General features: G+C 39.5%; 1 long non-coding RNA gene across 4 annotated transcripts; it reads left to right on the forward strand.

Annotated features, from left to right (window-relative positions):
- Positions 1-584: 584 nt before the first annotated feature.
- On the forward strand, positions 585-16,551 carry LOC121783938. Of its 4 annotated transcripts, none has more exons than XR_006046674.1 (5): positions 585-2,026; positions 10,412-10,551; positions 10,853-10,963; positions 11,371-11,570; positions 11,670-16,551. It is a non-coding gene; the product is annotated as an uncharacterized LOC121783938 (long non-coding RNA). The 4 variants fall into 4 exon arrangements; XR_006046676.1 differs by having other exon boundaries at positions 10,419-10,551; XR_006046675.1 differs by lacking the exon at positions 10,412-10,551.
- Positions 16,552-18,165: the final 1,614 nt, after the last annotated feature.

Raw genomic sequence — 18,165 nt, forward strand, 5'->3', positions numbered from 1 at the left:
CTAACTACTTATTAACGTTCACTTCCCAACACCTTCGTCGCCTCAATCACGTTCAACCTGCACGTTAAAAAAGAAACATGCAGGGCTGAGTACTTGGTATACTCAGTGAGCACAGTGCCAAAAGCAGTTCTATTTAATTTGTAAGTCGTAGTTGAGTGAACACGGGGGTTTTATTTAAAATTGCCTGAGTCACTAAATTCCTTTCATTTCCTAAAATTGATTGCGCAATCACATAAACATAAATACCATATCTGAACGTATGTGAACCGGGAATGTAGCCACATTCCACGACACTCACTGGACCGACCAACTTGAAAGCTAGCACACGGCCCCCATATGTGTACACTAGTCCGAGTAGGGTTTGCGGCCCTACTGAGACTCAAATTCGATTTAACATCATTGATATAGCCAAACACATAGATAATCGTAAAAGAAAAACATGACATGACAAACATGTTTAGAAAAAATTCCCTTTTTCATACTATTATCACCTTTTTGCAAAGAATGCCCACTCTTCAATTAATTTCCTAACCCAAGGTTAAATAAGAGACCCAAACTTAACATTAAATTGGAAGGGCCAAACTCACAAAAATACTCCCATTCTCGTCGCCTTTCTTTCCCCTCAAATCCATCTCACAATTCACTCTCAACCAAAATCCCTAAATCAACGAAAACTCTAGATCAGAATCCCCAATTCGAATTTCCGTCGCCCCTCTTCTTCCTTAACGCTCTTCGCCGGCGTCGCTCCCTTCCGGCGTTCACACACCACTGCCGGAGTCCAGCAGAGCCCTCGTCACTTTGCGAGGCTTCTGCCTCCGCTGCTGCTCGACGAGGCTCGAGACGCCGCCGCTTCGCGCTACTGCTCCTGCAGCGCCGTCGCCCCGGTCAACGCCAAACCGCCGCCGGCGCTTCCCTTGGCGCCTCCCTTTCGAGCTCTCTCTCTCTCCGTTGAAACCACGGAGGAGTTCTGCGTTCTCCGCCGTTTTGCCACCTGTCGGCCTCTACTCCGGTTGACGCCTTTCCCGCCGTCGTCGGCATTCCGTTACTCCCCCTCGCTTCCCTCCTCTTCTCTCGTGACGACGGTCATCGTCTCGACGGCCAGCCGCCGCCTCTCCCCTGCTGCCGGAGCAGCATCTGCTTCGCGGATGCCGCCTCTCCCCTGCTGCCGGAGTAGCATCTTCTTCGCGCATGGTTCACGGCGTCTGGTCGACGCCGACCCATCCCCTCGACTCCGGCTCGATCCGGCCCGCCAACGAAGCGACTTGCCGCCGCCGCCTTCGTCGGACAGAAGCTAAGTCTTTACCCTCTCCCGCTTATTTTACTCGTCTAAGCTCTGGAAAGCAAATTTTGGAGAAGTTGAATTGGGTCTTCGCTTGATTTTAGGCAGGTGTTGATTATAGTTAAATTGATAGAGTTATGCTCTTGTTGTGTATGTGACAAGGCTCGAGAAGAACTAAAGTTTCGTTCCTTCATTGTGTGTTACCTCTGGTGATGGTGGTTGTTAAACCTTGGTGTAGAAGATTTGCAGCCCCTCTTACTTCCTCTTTTTACTCGCTCTCATTCACAAAAACAATCTCTCTCGGTTTCCTTTCTTTAATGGTGCGTGGTTTATGGTGGAGTTGATCAAGTGTGTGTGTATGAGGGTATATACATGCAACTGCACACTGTGGTTTTGTTGAGATTTAGCAGGAATCAAATCTGCAAGTTCCTTGTCTTTTGTTAAACTGATTCGCTGTTCTTTTGGAGTAGTACAAGGGGTGTACTCGTGGAATTAAATGTGCTGCTATATTACTTTGTTCTCTTCTTGGAGCAACTCTTTTTTTTCAAATGATGCTGCAGCAATTTAACTGAAATATTGGTGGTGTACTAGAATCCTGCAGCAACTTTAACTGCCATTTGGCTCCATGTGAGTGCCTAGTACTTAGTTAATAAGTGGGATTGTTTGTTGTGGCAGGTGCATAGGCATAATGCAGGTGCTGCTATGAGGAATGGAGGTTGCAGGATCTGACTTGCTCTCTTTGGCAAGGTATAGGTCTTTGTTGAGAAAGTAGTGTTGTCTCACCCTTTTACTTGGCAAAACTTAGGACTTGGTGACTAGAAAGCACCAAGCAGTCTATGGTCCAACGAACATTTGAAATTAAGGCGATTAAAGGAGCGGGTGTTACATTATACCCTCGTTAACGAAAATTTCATCCCGAAATTTGCTTACGTCACTTGAATAGCTTTGGGTATTTTTCCTTCATTTTGCCCTCAAGCTCCCATGTAGCTTCTTTGTGGTCGTGATGCTTCCACCTAACTTTCACTATTACGATAGATTTATTTCTCAATTCTTTTACCTTCCGGTCCAAGATTGCTTCTGGTTTCTCTTCATAGCCTAAATCTGGGTCTAACACCATTTCTTCTTGGTGGATTTTGTGCTTGGGGTCGAACACATATTTTCTCAATTGTGACACATGAAATACATGGTTCACAATTTGGAAACTCGGTGATAGCGCCAATCTATACGCCACGGGACCGACTTCTTTAAGAATTTCATAGGGTACGATGAAACACGGTCTAAGTTTGACTTTGACGATGAACCTTGTAATCCCTTTTCACGGGGATACCTTCGGAAAAAACTTTGCCTCTAGCCTTGAACTGCAGGTCGGTTCTGCGAACATCAGCGTATGACTTTTTTCCTATCTTGAGCTTCCTTAATTACCTCACGGATCTGTCGGACAATTTCTATCATCTCTTCTATAGAGTCCGGTCCAAGAATCTTTCTCTCATCGACTTCATTCCAGTAAAGCGGTGATCTACATTTCTTTCCATAGAGCGCTTCATACAGGGCCATATTTATAGTTGTTTGATAACTGTTGTTGTAAGCAAACTCTATGGGTGGTAGCACTGGCTCCCAGTTTCCTCCACGGTCGAGCACTACGGCTCTCAACATATCCTCCAATGCTTGGATCGTTCTTTCGGACTGCCTGTCCGTCTGTGGATGAAGCGCGATACTGAAATTTAACCGAGTGCCTAGCTTTTGCTGCAGGCTTATCCAAAATCTAGAAGTAAACTTCGAATCACGATCTGAGGTGATCGTTACCGGTACTCCATGTAAGCGTATGATCTCCTACACATGGATCTGGGTCAACTTGTCCGATCCATATGTGATACGGATTGGTACAAAGTGGGCACTTTGGTGAGGCGATCTATTATCACCCAGATGGCAGTATTTCCTCGATGGGACTTTGGCAGTCCCATCACAAAATCCATTGCGATGTGCTTCCATTTCCATTCTGGAATCTCTAGAGGTTGCAATTTCTCATATGGTTGTGGGTGTAGAACCTTCACCTGTTGACATGCCAGGCATCTTTCTACAAACGATGCTATGCTCTTTTTCATGCTATCCTACCATAATTGTTTCTTCATGTCCTGGTACATTTTCGTACTCCCAGGCTGGGTAGTGTATGACGTCTCATGAGCTTCACTCATGATCTCATTTCTGAGCGCCTCGTCGTTGGGCACACACATTCTTCTTTCAAAAGTGAGAGCGTTATTTGCTTCTTCGCGGTAACCTTCTTCATTCCCCGTCCTCACTCTCAGACGGAATTTTTTTTTCTAATGCTTTATCACATCTTTGAGCCTCGTTGATCCTGCCCTTAAATCTGGTTCTATAAACAAGGTGGCGATTTTACTATCCACCGTCTCCGGCGCTCTTACTACCTCATACTACATCTTAGCAAACTCACGTATGAGCTCCTCATTCTGTGTGAGAAAAGTGGCCTATTTGGGGCGTAGTCTTTTTGCTCCAAGCGTCTGCCACTACGTTCGCCTTGCCAGGATGGTAGTTTATATCACAGTCATAATCCTTTACTAATTCGAGTCATCTGCGTTGTCGCATGTTCAAATCTTTCTGCTCAAAGAAGTACTTGAGGCTTTTGTGGTCCGTGAAGATCTCACATCGAACTCCGTAGAGATGATGTCTCCAAATCTTCAAGGCATGTACCGCTGCAGCTAATTCTAGGTCGTGCGTTGGGTAGTTTAACTCGTGCGGCCTGAGTTGGCATAATGCGTACGCAATCACCTTACCATTCTGCATCAGCATGCATCCGAGTCCGGCTTTTGATGCATCTCTGTACACCACATAACTTGTTCCTGGTTCTGGCACGACTAGAACCGGTGCGGTGGTCAACTTTTTCCTTTAACAACTAGAAACTTGCTTCATATTCTGGTGTCCAATTGACCTTAACTCCTTTATTGAGTTGTGGAGTCATTGGCCTTGCTATTTTGGAAAATCCCTCAATAAACCTTCGGTAGTATCCGGCCAATCTTAAGAAACTCCGAATTTCATTGGGTGTCGTTGGTGATTGCCAACGTTGTACTACTTCTATTTTGGCAGGGTCTACTCGGATCCCTTCTGCCGTCACTATGTGTCCAAGAAAATTTACTTCGTTAAGCCAATACTCACACTTGATAAACTTAGCATAGAGCTTTTCGGCTCTTAACTTCTCCAAAGTGGCCCTCAAATGTTGCTCGTGTTCCTTCTCGTTCTTCGAGTAAATGAGCACATCGTCTATAAAGACTAGGACGAACTTGTCCAGGTATGGGTGGAACACGCGGTTCATTAGATCCATGAACACAGCTGGGGCATTTGTAAGCCCAAAAGGCATTATAGTGAACTCGTGATGGTCATATCTGGTGCGGAATGCAGTCTTGGGTATATCGTCCTGCCGGACCTTTAGTTGGTGCCAGATATCAAATCCATCTTTGAGAATACACCAGCTCCTCAGAGCTAGTCAAGCAAATCATCGATCCTTGGGTAAAGGGTACATGTCTTTGAGCGTCAACTTATTCAACTCTCGGTAATCTATACACATTCTCAACGTTTCGTGCTTCTTTACGAAGGATATTGGTGTACCTCATGGTCACACAATGGGTTAAAAAACCCAGGTCTAGTAGTTCTTGTAGCTAGATCTTAATTTCTTCTTACTCCTTAAGCGCCACTCTATATGGTGACTGAGATAACGTGGTTGATTCAAGCCATTCATTAATTAATTTATATCGTTTGACTGGTGAAGCCATTCCTCATCCTAGATTTCATCGTCGGATACTGAGTTCTTTAAATGTTTGCATTGATCGTAATTGTAGTCATTCAGCTAGCGGATTGACCTCGTAACCTCTTGCTTAGCTGGGGTAGTCCACTTTCACAGTTTTCAGGATACCTTTGCGCTTTTTGCGATGTGGAATAGTTCTTCAGACATTGCTAACTACATATTTCTTCGCATTTCGTTGCTAACGTCCGTCCTTACTCCATATTATAGGACTCCAAATTTGTTCTCTTACGATAACCCTTTAAAGAAAATTTTGATTCTCCCCTTCCGTGGTAGGGATGATGAGGGTAGTGGTGCTATCACGTGTTCTTTTTCCTGAATGTCTCTCCAACTTTGGCTTTTTCTGGCCACCTTTCAGACGAATCTCTTTTGTTGATGGAATTTGTTTCGTCAAACATAAACTATGAATGTACTTGCATTTTCTCCATGATTTTCATTACATAATCGTGATTAAGTCTTCATTTCTTGTGGCTCACTTATCTTACCCGTAATAAGCATTTCGATCGATCATCGTTTATATATATAAGGGTCTTGTACATCATCAAAAGTCATTTGGTCCATGTATATTCCTTACCACTTCTCTTCTCAAGGCTAGTTAGCTAAGTACATAGCATAATATTCGATCTTTTACTAGCTTGTTACAAGCAGTACGTAGATGTGAAATATTTAACATTTCTTGTTTTCGGTCAAGTCGACGCTTCTAGTTGGTGTATCATTTTATGCCCGTGAGTCAATCGAGACTTCTCTTTTCTTTTCTTCTTTTTTTTCATACGTATCTGAAAGGAATTAAGGCCATACCTTTCCTGAAAGTCTTGTGTCAAGAACTCAATGATTAATATAATAGTCTTAACTTGGATATGAAACATAAAAGAAGCATGACTGAAAATTTGAAGGGCTCCATAGTATCCAAGGGAATAAGAATAACATCCCTTGTTCGATTCTTATGGATTTTCATCAACAAATTGCGACAATTAATTTTGACGGCAAATACTAAGTTCAATTGAACTTATCTTGTCCAATCAAAGAACTACATGGTTCAAATGGTTTCAAATAATTAAACTCATAGAATTTGAGAACTCACTTTTGATGGGAGCTTGAAAGAATATGAGATAGGTCATGAAAACTGGATGGAAATGAATTAATTGTAAATTTCCATAGTAGGCTACCAAATGGGACAGTACAGTTGTCCATTTAAATTGAAAGGAACTGAGCATCAAGGATATTGGTTCAAACATGTCACCGCATGAGATGATCAGCCGCGAAAAATTTAGAAACGTAGGCGATTGCAATGAAGGAGCATTGATTCTGTTTCAAAGGTGTAATTCATTTTGTTCATCTCGAAGCTGAGCTTGAACTGCTGGAAGCTAGGGGGAAGACTCTTAAGGATAATAGTCACTTGGGACTCGGGATCGATCGTCCCTCCTAAAACCTCAATTTGGTTGAGGTGGCTCATCATCTCGAGTACATGGTCCCGCACAGACGTGCCTTCCTTCATTGTCTTCATCATGATACTCCGAAAGGTTTGAGACTTAGCCGCTCGATTCTGAGTACCAAAAAGATTTGTGAGATTTTGCATAATTTTGGCGGCAGTTGCCATGGCAGAATGCTGATGCTTGAGCACTGAAGACATAGAAGTCAACATATAGCATTTAGCCATCTCATTCGCCTTATGCAACCGTCTATGCGCATCTCTAACTCATGCCACGGCATTCGCCGCCGGCACTGGAGGCTGTGGAGTAGTGAGCACAAACTTGTACTCTTCAGCTGTGAGGGCGATGTCCAAATTTTGTTTCCATTCTATGTAATTATGACCCTCGAATTTGTCTTCTTTAAGAATTGCAGAAAGAGGATTGAATGACATTTTGACGATTTAGTTTGCACTGCAAAACAGAAGATTTACTATTTGTCATAAACTTATTTAAGAAATTTGAGTAGATTAACCATAAAACTTTTCAAAATATTACAACTGTAAAAATTAGAATTTTGTACCCTCCATAAGAGGTCAATACGCATTAAAATTTTATCATTTTACTGGTCACAACACCGACGAATAGTCCAGAGACCACATAATGACATGGCCGCCTAATGTTGCCTAAGTAATACCACCAGATTTAGCATTACAGAATCTCATTTATACAACACACTCCCATAACAATATTCATGTGCTGCTAATAAAATTAAGTTATCTCATAAATTCTGCGTGAACACATGAATCTCGCAGTTTCTTAGGATTATTGTCCTAACATAAAGCGTGTCGATAATATTATAAACCACATTCTAGTTCACACTATCTATATTTGAGAAATCCGCCCTCGTGAACTTACTATTTCTTAGGATTCTTGTCCCCACATAATGGGTGACGATAATATTATAAATTAGCATCACAAATTGTAGACCAATCGATGGAGACCATATGCAAACATTAAGTTCGTAATTATAAGTTAGATATTTTGGTTATGGTTTTTCTTTAATTATCCTTAGGGCAGAAAAATGCTTAATTAAATTATGTTGGCATTTAATTGACTGGATAATTAAATTTTTTTTTATCTTTTAGTATCTTACTTTAGGAAATTAATTATTCTAGAATTTAATTCTTATTCACGTCTACTATAACATATTTCTAAAATAAACGAATTATTTAAATCTTAATTAGACATGAAAAATTAAATTCAAATTATTTCCATATTCAAGATTAGGAGGAGAAATTATATTATTTAATGTATTCCTACATATCTATCCTTATTAGGATTCTAGATATATAATAATTAGAAAACTATTAAATTAATCTTGTTGATATTATCTAGAAAATAAAATAATATTATTTATTTTCATAGATATAGTCAATAATTTAAATATTCCTAAATTCTAGGGAAATCTTCCCAAAATAATTTATTTCCATTAAATAATAATACTTTAATGATATCTTTTAATTAATGAATTAAATAATCATTAAAATAATCCATCATCGATAACTCATCGCACTAGGTTTGCACGAACGATGAACGACGAATATCTGACGAATTCATCGTCGGGAAATTCCGACGAGCCACCCTTCTCGGCCGGCAGCCTGCGCACGCAGCGCCGCTGCCTTCAGCCATGCATGGTAGCCCCAGAGCTCGAGATCTCAAACCAGCGGCTAGCTCCTGAGCGAGACTGCCGCCAACCCTCTCCGCCTGGCTGCGCATCTCCCTGCGGCTCCCACTGCTCCTGCCAGCAACCGCGCTTGGCACGGCGCTCCTCTCCTTCGTCGGGGCTTCTTCCGCCTAGGGTTCCGGCCTGGCAACTCGCGGTGTCTTGGCGGTCCTCGGACAAACTACCGCGCCGCGACAGACGCCGCCTGTCGATGTTTCCGGGCGACTGTCGATGTTTCCGGGCGAAAACCGCCTAGGGTTCGCGGTCTCGGTCGGTGGCGAGCACGAGCCCACGCTCGTCTGCGCGTCACCCCGTGACTGTGAATTCCTCGGCTCCTACTCAATTCGACGCCCTACCTCGATCGCGCTTGGTGCGATCCGTCTCGGCGTGAGTGCCGACGGATCACACATCTCGTACGATTGAAAAATTCAAGTTCTTTGATTAGATAGTTCTTGAGTTCATCATGCATAAAATATAAACAAGAACATCAATAACATGCTTCGCAATCAAATAACACATGCATACATGAATTTTTCTTAAATTTAAATCCAAATAATCAGAGCCAAAGACTGGCTCTGATACCAATTGAAGGGTTTGGCAGCGGAGGCATGCATCAAATTGATCACATAATAATTCTGATATATTTAGTAGATTATTTAGACAAAATTTATTTGTGTAATTATCACATGTATCATGTTAATAATTGAATTTAATCATGCTTTAATTGAAACCTAAAACATGCTTACTACGGAGTTAGCCAATTTACCTCGTTAATTCTCCAAAGAATCGAAGTTGGCTAGCGCATTCTCCACGTGAAGATCTTGAGAACTAAACCACAGATCTTCTGACTAGGTCCTGGACTGTATGTTGATATCAGTATGGGCTGATCTCACAAGAATACTAGGACTTAAATAAAGAAGACGAAAACTGCTCATGGAGGGAACTGAAAAATCGTCCATCTTGTGCAAGGACAGGGGGATGAAAATTTGGAGAAAATATTAAGTGTATTTTCTGTCTCATTTATTCTCCTATTTATATTAAGTTACGTATTGGGTCTATTCAGGAATCTATGGAAGAATTTGGATAAGACCCCCTCCAATTAGTTTTTTACTAATTAAATTGAACTCACAATTTAATACTCCCTCCGTCTCATGCTACTCGCACTTTTCATTTTAGGCCGTAAATTTGGGATTGATTTTTTTGTGTAATTAAAAAAGAATTTTAGGTGTAATGAGACATCACTTAATAAAAGAGCTCTTAACTTAAACTAACATATTAATTAAATGCATTAATTCTAACTTAAATTATAAATAGTGTAAGGACTTTGTGACGAGCCGAAAAGCAAACGTGCGAGTAGCACGGGACGGAGGGAGTATAAGCTCCTCTTGTGGACGTTATCAAACGAGACTCACCTCACGCACGATTCAATGTAATGGCAATCCTAACATCGCTAGATATTAATCACCACTACCCAATATATCAAGATTATTGGGTTGCGTAAAACTCGTACCATTTGATAAGTCAAAGCAGTGCATAATCAGTACCGTATGCTCAATGCTAACGTACATTGATTAAGAAATTAATTATCAAGACCTCGTCTTTCAGTAGATAGCATAAAGACTTGTTTCGTTGTTAGATCCAATTCAGTGCTATACCACACCAATGTCATCTTATTTCAGTAAGCCTTAGAAATATGCGGACTGACTTTGCAACATTTCACGATATACCTATCTGGGTTGTGAAATTCTTATTTTTCTTTGTTCAGAACTGACCGTTTTACCTTAAAGGGAACGACGCCCACAACCGGTCTACTAAAACAAAGACTTTGACTTTGTTACGTTGCTTCTACATTTAAATATACAATAAACATTCATTAAATGTAAAACATAACAATATTATGATAAAAATAATTTGTTGCATCCATTGGAAAATAAAATATAGAGTTTTACAGTATTCAATCACTCGAAAGGTGATTTTTATTATACAAACTCTAACAGTGCCAAGCAAACAAATATTAAACGCCTTATCTCTGTGGGATCGATCTTTACTTCCCTATACTAGTTAATAGTATTGTGGGTTAAGGTTTTGAAAACACACTTTTAGCTTTTCTACTCATCTCACTCAAGTTGAATCTAAGCCGAGTTAATCAGCCTGAGTTTCCACTAGATCCATTCACCAGCATTTTGCAGGTAGCAGGCGTATATAGGCTGACTGGATCAGTTTGACAATCCGACTTGATTAAGCCACAACGATAAACTAAGAAGATGAAGAGAGAACAATTGAAAGAAATATGAGTTTTCATCTCTCGTTGGTGGCTCCTTCGATTCAGGTTTGAGGACTCCCGAATTTATGGCTTCTCTTCGAATAATCCCATATGCTTGCCTCACTTTTGGAAGGAGATCTTTGTTGATGATTTCCTTCTTGACCGCATCATACTTGTGATCTAGGGCTCGTAGGAACTGTTATACTCGAAACCTTTGTTCTCTCTGATTGTATTTCTCGATCTCCGATGGGTAACTCATCGGGTTTGGGTCTCGGGTGTCAATCATGATCCATAGATCCTGAAACTTGTTCCATAATTCCTCCAATGTCATTGTTCATTGTCTCATGTCGTATGCTTGTTGATGCAGATCCCATATTTGGATAGGATCAGAACCGCTCCCGTACGTGACAGCAAGTCCATCCCATAGGTCTCTTGCCGTCTCATACCGGGATACCTCGTTCACAAGGCTTGTTTCGAGGTTGTTGATGATCCAATTGAACATCGTATTATCCCGTTGTTGCCATTTTGCTTAACCGGGATCTTCGATTGGGGGAGGTTTTTAAACTCCAATTATGTGAGACGCCAAACCTTTTCCCCCGATCGCTCGTTTCATGAGGGTTATCCACAGGGGATAGTTGTCTCCATCTAGTTTGGTTTTCACAGTGACTTCCCTGAAATTCTCGGGGTGGTCGGGTTGAGTAGGTTGGGTTGTTGTCAGTGGTGTTACCGGCTTTATTTCTGGTGGCATATTGAAGTTTTGTTTCATGAATGCCGCATGTTGTGCAGCGTATTCGGATGGGAAGCCAGATTGGCTGCCCTTGGTTGAGGTTTTTTTTGGGAGTTTCTGTTCAGAATCTGACATGGTTTTGGTTGGCTGATTTGCAGGTTCTCGGTTGGGAAGGGTTAGGCTAAAGGTCGAGAAGGGTTAGGGACGATGATGACTCTATTCCTGAGTCCCATGGAAGATTTAGCCTGCTCTGATACCATCTTAAGAAAGGATTTCAACCGAGAGGAAAAGATGTGGGAGTGAAGGAATCATTTTTATCTCTGTGTGTTTTATATACAATCTTTACACCCTTTTATAGGTAGAAATATGTGTAACTAAGGCAGAGTATAAATCTATTCCTAATTGGAGCAATTACATATCAATTATATGCTAATTGTGATACTTTCCTGCTTGACAGTTCCGAGATGAGAGTATTCTGGTGGATCAGAAGGAAGAAACCAGGAAAGACAGAAGGTGAGAGGTCGGGAAAAGGGAAACATGCCTAGAAGCTCTAGCTGAAAATTTATCCATATTCTTGCTAAGAGTGGAGTCGTAGCAGAGGCACCCAAAAACTTACTTTAAGTTTAGAGTATGAAGGTGGTGTATTGAAGAGGATTTGAAATGATGAAACATTATGTTGAAGTACAAAAGATGGAATATGATTTATGAGGTAAGAGGATGCAAGAATGCAATATCCCCATAATGTGAAAGGCGAGATTGGAAAGAAGGCTTCTAGCAATGTTGAGAAAAGATGTTGATATCTTCTCTCAACTCGTGCATTATGCTTAGGAGTATCAACACAAGAATGTTGAACAATGGTCCCAGAAGATGAAAAAAGATCTGAAAGATTGAATTATGAGGAATTGTCAGTTTTGATGATTTTATTTTCTTTGAGAATTGGGTGATGATGACTATGATGAAGAACTTTGTGATTACTGATTTCACATCCAATAGGGCTTAGGAAAGTCTAATCAAATATAGTAGTGTCATCAACTATAATGAGAAAGTAATTGTACCTTTGTGTTATGTGCATGGAGAGAAAGGTCCCCACACATCACGACGAATGAGATCAAATGTACTCTCTACTACAGAATCAGAATTGAGAAATGATAAGTGTTCTTGTTTAGCTGAAGGGTAAGCATCACACAAGGAAGGAGTTTTATCTAGAAAATATAAGGCATCAGACATAGAGTTGAGTTTATTAAAAGATATGACTTTATTGAAAGATAGGTGCCAGAGATCAACACTAACAATAGAATTGATACAAAAAGAAGAGATAATGTCTGGTTGATTAAAGTATCAACTTCAACATCAATTGTGTTACGATTACCAAGACGGCTACCCTTTCCAGTCACAATCCCATGTAAAGCTTCTAGAATTTCAAGAGAGTTATGAGTGCAAGTAACAGTAAAAGATAGGGAAAAGGTTAATGAGCTGACTGAAATAATACTTCATAACACCTAGAGTTGGAATCAACTTACAAAAGATAAAGTTGTGAATCAACTAAGGTAAAAGAATCTTATGTCTAGAGAGCAAAATATAAAGAGCTAAGGGGAAGCTAAGTTCTAAGTCTAAGAAATGCTCTCATCTTTCTTGCTCACAATTCCCTTAAATACTTCCACCTAGAACCACAGTCACACATACACGTGTGGTGCACATGAGTATTAAGCGCCTTCTTCGAGAAGTTCACCCGTTCAGTCCGCAGCAGAAACCTGTTTGCTAAGTTAGGCGTATGTTCGCAAATTTCCAACTTTGTGGCACGGACATATAGAACTAATTGATCATCTTCATCAGCTTGGAGAACCCTTCGGTTAATCTTCTCTATCCAACTGCTTCCGACTTGTGTTTATTGTGAATTTACCTCCAAACTCTACAAATTTATCCCATTATAGTACTCCTGACGTCCCTAATAAGTTGAGTCAAAAGTAGGAGATAGAAATAAAGTAGGAAAGATGAAAAGAGAGTGAAGTATGATGGAATAAAGAAAGAGTGATGGGAGTTTTGTTTTTCTGTTAAAAAAATTAAATGACTCAACTTAGTTGGGACATCCCACAAATAATATGACTCAAACTTAGTTGGACAGGGGGAGTACAAAAATAATAATCGATGACACAAATCAACTTATCACACATGACGTCGTTCATTTCCTTAGGTAAGGACACTTTCGGATTGACGTCACAACCTTTCACGATAGGTAGTCTATCTAGGTTGTGAAATTCCTTTCTGTTCTGCAATAGCAGACTTAGTTACCTACTGTGAACGTTGTTCACAACTAATCTACTATGCAGAAGATTTGACTTGTTTGCTTCTTATGTATTTAAATGTAAATAAAAACATCTTATAAATGCATGAGCAAAACACATTGTAACCAATATTCCATCTCATATATATAGTGAAAAAATGGATGAGCAAAACACATTGTAACAAATATTCCATCTCATATATTAGTGAAAAAATGGATAAAGAGTTATGCTAGCATTCAAAGATGTTTTACAATATACTAAACTCTAACAACATTGCAATATACGCATTGGGACTGAGCTTAATTGTTGTATTACTAGAAAAGAAACATACAAAAGCTAGATTGTTAAAGTTCTAAGATAGATATGCCCACTGTTCATGAACCGGCAGTTCCGATTTTGCGAAATGTGGAAGTAGAATCGGAATCGGAATCGGAATCGGAACCGTGAGGTTGTTTCACGGTTTCGGTTTCGGTTCCGGTTCTGAACCGCCAGTTTTCAGGCGGTTCCTCGCGGTTTAGGTTCCGTTTCGCTGTTATGGCGGTTTTTAAATTTTTTTTTGCTAGGTAATTTGAACTTATACATTAAATTTTAATGGACAACGGTACATTATAATTTACATATACAATGTAATATAACTTACAAGTGTCGTCGGAACATAAATTAAAAAACACGAAATGGGGGGAAAAGGAAAAAAATGAAAAGGGCTTGAGCTCAACTTAAACTTTCAAATTAAACTTTTCAAATATATGTTGAGTTGCCTACGTATCCACAATTTTATTGAGGAACCAAAGTCCACGTAGTTCTCTTACCTTGCTTACCTTTTTGGTCGGCCGTGTTTGCCGCTCACCGCCTCCCCGTCATTGATATTGTAGTGCGGCCTCGCTTCCGACCTTGTCATCGGTGGATAAGTCTTCACCATCACTCTCTACACGGAAGTCGAAATCTGACTCTTGTGCTCTCATGTCCGCCTTTGCCCAATCATCGAGTAACATAGTGGCTTCCATGTTTTTGGCGGAGAGATTGCTCCTTTTGTTGTCTAGGACACAATCGCCGACACTAAAAGCTTGCTCAACGGCGACGGTGGAAGTAGGAACGGCGAAAAATCTCCTAAACCATTACTGAGAGTATCAGAAACTCTTTGTCATGTGATGACCACCAATCAAGGACGTCAATTTGTTGAGTATGAGGACTTGCATCTTGAAAAATAGCTCTAGTCTTATTGGTGGTAGCACTGTATAGATCTTGCAATTGTGATACTACGTCTGGATCAATCATGACGTTGCTATAGTTCCCGCCACCAAAATCAAATGCAGAAGGACTAGGAGGAGCACGTACTTGGTGAGTGATGTTATACCGCATTTCATATTCCGCGTAGATAGCACGAAGTGCACTATCTAACCTTAGTTTGATTTCTTCAACATTCAGAAGACTTAGTTCGAAGCCTTCTCCTCTTGTCAAACACATTTCTCGAAGTTGAGAAAAATCCAAATCGTGCAAACAACCATAGTACATATCTAAAATACGCGCAAAATATTTCAGCCATTTTTCCACCATATAAAATAAAATAGCCTTCAATTCTATTAATTAAGTATTTTTCACAGATGTCTTAAAACCAATTGACATGTACATGCAATGCTCCAAAACGTGCACACAAGTAGGATAATAAACATCAGATAACTCAACAATGGCATATTTGAAAGCTTGGAATAATCGAGACAAATCTATGATGTGTTCCCAACAAGAGGGTATCAAAAGCATATCAGAAGGAGCATGTGGGCAACTTCTAAAAAAATCACATAAATATTTAATGTGGTTCAAGGTCGACTCCAACATATCGTACGTCGAGTTTCAACGAGTTGAACTTCCAAACGAAAATTGGTGTACCTGCACTGCTTGCTATGATAATATTTCTTCCAAACTCTATCAATAGGAGTTTTGTTATGAATCAATTAAACAACAATTCTAACAGGATCAACATACTTTTGTCACAAATCGATCGCATCTTGAACACATGAATTCAAAATATGAGCAATACATCGCACATGAAAATTTTTGCCATAAAAAACTTGAATGATCAAAACCAACATATTATTGATCAATTGAGTAATTGCTTGTGCAGTATGTGGTGCGGGAAATTCCCTAAATGCAATCAAACGTTTGTTCAAAATCCAACTGTGATCAACAAAATGCATAGTGATGCCCATATATGACTTTTTGCAAAAACAAATCAGTTCACACATCCGAGAAAATTGAAACTTTATGGCCCAAGTTAACAATAAATGTACCTAATTGCGCCTTCTCTTCCGAGCATTGTCGAATGACAAACACAGATTTTGCATGTTTTTAAGGTCTTGATTTGGCTCGTTTAAAATATCAATCATGCATATTATGTTCATTATTCCATATATTTCTACATTTTGGTATTTTGACGTGTTTGTTGAGAAATTACAGAAAATGACTTAAAAAGGTGCAAAAAGGCTAATGTGTTGCAGCCTCAGTTCAAGCCGAGTTTCCCGACAGTGTTAGAGTCTAATCAGTGATTATTTCATACCATTCTCTTCGTCTTCGAAAGAGCTTTGCGTGGATACCTTGAACGTCTCAATCGGAGTTCTGTGGAGAAAGTTATGACTATTCTACGAACATTACGCGATGCAGTCAAAGCTGGCGGAAATTAGGATGAAATTCAAAGAAGAAAATAAATTGTTAACCCAAATCTCTCCAATTTCTTATAGGGCACGAAAATCATCAAAATAATCCTTTATCATGCCAATAAATACTCAACCCTAATCCAATTCTTCTTTATCTCATAGCCTCCAATCCTTCTCCCTCTCTACACATTCTTCCATCCCACATTCCACACATAGTTCATCCATCTTCCATTGGAGCGGAGCTCTGTAAATCCAGGCAATAGAAGACTGGAGATTGAAGATTCTACATTGGGTTTTATCTATTTCTTTCATGTCTCGTACTTTAATTGGTGTATTTACTTGTCTATGAGTAGAACATCTTTTGTGGATTTTTTTGGTGAAGATATTCAATTGATTTTCCTTGTTAGTTCTTGCAGTTTTTTTATTTATCCTTGTGCCTTCTATATTCAATTGATTAGCTACCTTTTGGATACATGTTAGAGTTGATTAGAGTACTCATGAGACGAAATAATTGACTTGGACGAGGGATAATTCACACCTTAATTCAATAGAACTCTGGAGAGTTGAGGTTTTGTGTGAGGTCATTGGTGTATAATCTTTTGGGAGTTAAATGTTAGAGATTTAAAGGGGACTTTGGTTTCAACATTTAATCTACTGATTTTTCACCTTGGGAGGGGGTTTAATCTAGTTTAGTGATCGACTTAATAACTCTAGAGACCGTAATTCAAGGAAGTCGATTGGATAATAGCTCGTGATTGAGTTTTTGCATCCTAAAATTCTGCAATCCTCAGCCTGCTTTGTATTATTATTATTTTTATGATTTCTGTTATTTGTTTATTTATTTCTGTCTAGTTTAATAATCAAACCAAAACCGCTGTGTCTCTATAGTATATGACGCTTAGTATATGGTAGTCAGTTGCAATCTTATTCCTTGTGTTCGATATCCCGGTACTGACCTTTAGCTATACTAGATCTACCATGTATGCTTGCAGGTATTTTTAGTGCTAATAAACAGTGCATCATCGAACAACAACTCGAGCCATAATAGTTCGACTTAATTTTCTTGCAGCAGCGTTATAAACTTGTCGCATACTCAATTCAAACTCATCATTATCAAAAGCACAGAGACAAAATGTTTCATCACAACAAATCAAGATATCATGTTAAGAGCATTTTTGTGATCATATTTTAAAAGAGTAGTGTTACACATATGACTCGACTATTTTTAGTAATCAAAATATCACCCGCAAGTGTATAGGGTTTTGTATGTCGTAGCAAGTTAAAATTATCGATCCTCTGAGACTAAAAGACGATTTGAGTACTATGATGCAACTTTGAACACTATCTAGACTAAGCAAAGATGTTTCGGGTTTTCTTAACTAAGAACAAAGAGCAAACAAGCAAATAGAGACAATTAACTAAATAAAGCAAGTAAAAGATGGTTTTCACACAAATTGGGGAAGGATAGAGATATGGATCTGTTAGTATGGATCAAGGGTCACTCACGGGTCATGCTCATCTATTGGGCCTTAATTGTGGTTAGGAAAGTCAGGATCATTGTTTAGACCCTCTCTCGAGTGCATTTAACGCGTTAATCGGCCTCTAATATGGGAGTCTTCTCCCTACAAGTCAAAGCCGACTCGAAAGACCTATGGAATCAAGCCCTCCCTCTAGCACATGCATCTCTCGATCACATGGGTTGCACGGAGTTGTTGATTACACATCTATCCTAATCATGCATTTCTCAATGACAACAATTAAACAAAATATGTATCTAATTGGTAACGAAATTAGATAATAAAACCTCAATAATCAACAAAACAAACAAAAGATATAGATAAGAATTAAACCAAGATCAACCCATGAAATCCATGAAAGTTTAAGAAATCTAGCTACTCACATTCAAATCCATAACATAAGAAATCTCAAAGTAAATGGAAGAAAACATAGTAGAAAGAGAAATTAGGAACTCCCAATAGGTAGAAATGATGGTGGAGAGTCTTCTTCCTTCAATTGCTTGAAT

The sequence above is a fragment of the Salvia splendens genome, chromosome 21 (genome assembly GCF_004379255.2).
Source record: "Salvia splendens isolate huo1 chromosome 21, SspV2, whole genome shotgun sequence".
NCBI classification, from domain to species: Eukaryota; Viridiplantae; Streptophyta; class Magnoliopsida; order Lamiales; family Lamiaceae; genus Salvia; species Salvia splendens.